The sequence below is a fragment of the Anopheles marshallii genome (assembly GCF_943734725.1).
Source record: "Anopheles marshallii chromosome X unlocalized genomic scaffold, idAnoMarsDA_429_01 X_unloc_51, whole genome shotgun sequence".
Classification (NCBI taxonomy): domain Eukaryota; kingdom Metazoa; phylum Arthropoda; class Insecta; order Diptera; family Culicidae; genus Anopheles; species Anopheles marshallii.
The window spans coordinates 52501-55000 of record NW_026525900.1 but is presented as its reverse complement, the minus strand read 5'-3'; positions in this window follow the sequence as shown (position 1 = coordinate 55000).

Sequence of the window (2500 nt, the reverse complement as noted above, 5' to 3'; positions counted from 1 at the left end):
ACAACCATCAGTAAACATGCGAACCAACGACGATCGAAGGAATGAATTCCGATCTCAGCATCGTTGGCTATGATCGGACAATTTACGGGCTTGCAATCCTCTACTTTCCAAGACCACAGTAGCGGTCTTCAACGTGCGTTCAACTTTCCAACACTTGTGAGCTATTCCAATCTATGCGTCCAACTGGTGAACATTATGTTGTGAAGGCGAGCTCCACTGTACTTACCACCGGGTATGGTGTTCGTACAACCATCAGTAAACATGTGAACCAACGACGATCGAAGGAATAAATTCCGTTCTCAGCATCGTTGGCTATAATCGGGCAATTTACGGGCTTGCAATCCTCTCCTTTCCATGACTACCGGAGCAGTCTGGAATGTGTGTTTCCAGCAATCCAACACTATGTGAGCTATTCCAATCTATGCGTCCAACTGGTGAACATTATGTTGTGAAGGCGAGCTCCACTGTACTTACCACCGGGTATGGTGTTCGTACAACCATCAGTAAACATGTGAACCAACGACGATCGAAGGAATAAATTCCGTTCTCAGCATCGTTGGCTATAATCGGGCAATTTACGGGCTTGCAATCCTCTCCTTTCCATGACTACCGGAGCAGTCTGGAATGTGTGTTTCCAGCAATCCAACACTATGTGAGCTATTCCAATCTATGCGTCCAACTGGTGAACATTATGTTGTGAAGGCGAGCTCCACTGTACTTACCACCGGGTATGGTGTTCGTACAACCATCAGTAAACATGTGAACCAACGACGATCGAAGGAATAAATTCCGTTCTCAGCATCGCTGGCTATGATCGGGCAATTTACGGGCTTGCAATCCTCCTATGCACCTGGCAATGTATGGTAGTGTTTCCTGCTGCTTTCCTGATTTGGATGTGTACCATGGCCTTTATCAGGCACTCTCTACTAGCTCCGGAATCGAACCCTGATTCCCGCTTCCCGTCACAACCATGGTAGTCCTCTACACTACCATCAATAGTTGATGGGGCACAGTCAAGTGAAAGATCGGTACCAGACTTCAACTCAATCGGCCGATTGGTTTAACTAATAAGTGCACCGGTCCTACCACCTTCAGAAGCAGCATTCCCGGCCTGTTGCATGTATTAGCTCTGGTTTTCATCAATCTTCCCCTGCTGTGTTATACTGAGCTTATGCGGTTTCTCGATTGTCGTGCAAAGTGTGTTATCACACATACCCAATATGCTCAACTTTCATGTTCGTTTGACGCACCAAACTTTATTAGTGATGCACCACACAACAGGTTTTAATATACGCGATCGTGTGTGTTTCAGTGTGAACTTGGTGCGCCAAGTCCATTTGTGATGCATCACTTAGCTAACCATCTTTCGGGACTGTTTAGGGTATGTGCTCCTCCACATCTATGCTTACTCGTACACATTCTCTGTCAATAGGTTTAAGATCGGGCATTCTACCATATCATTGCCTTAATGCTTTCAAATCAAGGCTACCAGGGTAGCCTAATTGCGTTCGAAACTCAACTTGTGAGCTGTCGGCCCTAGAAGTTTTTTAGGCTGCTAGGACCTCTCTCTATATTTTGCCTTTGGACTTCTCGAAGCTCAACTTGTGAGCAGTTCCATGCACCACTACCCGTATCTCTTAGCTTAGTTCTAGCCATGTGCGTTCAAAGCTCAACGTTAAGCTGTGTCCTGCACCACAATCGTTATATAATAAGCTTATCTCTAAGCTTTTTTGCGTTCAATGCTCAACGTTAAGCTATCCCTTCGCTTAGAACCTCGCTCTACATTTTGCCTTTGGACTTCTCGAAGCTCAACTTGTGAGCAGTTCCATGCACCACTATAGGTATCTCTTAGCTTAGTTCTAGCCATGTGCGTTCAAAGCTCAACGTTAAGCTGTGTTCTGCACCACAATCCTTATATCATAAGCTTATCTCTAAGCTTTTTTGCGTTCAATGCTCAACGTTAAGCTATCCCTTCGCTTAGAACCTCGCTCTATATTCAACTTTCAGATACCTCGAAGCTCAACTTATGTGGTCTGCTTTCGCTCTTGAAGGGGAAATTTTTCTGACAGAGGGGGGTTTTTGGGCCAAATTATGCAATATTAGTTTAACCTCCGTCGCAGAACCACATTTGACCAGGTCGAGAAAAAAATTTTTTCGTGACGACCTGGTCCCCCATAGTAGGGAATGAACATGACATCTTAACCATATTTGACCATTTTCAAATTTCTCGTCGCGGAATGATGACTTTACTAGTAAAATTTGTTCCGGGTAGGGACCTCCCATACAAAATTTTCATCGCTCCAAAAGTGATTTCGTTTCACTTTTCAACATTTACAAGGTCCATAAATCATGTTTTGAGACGATATGGAAAAAAAAATTTTTTGCCCGTCTCGACCAACTCGACCGATGGTGACCACAGCAGGGTGCTCCATACAAATTTTCCTTATGTGGAATTTTTCAGTGTAAAATAAGGTTTCTCCAATCGATCGCGGGTTTCACT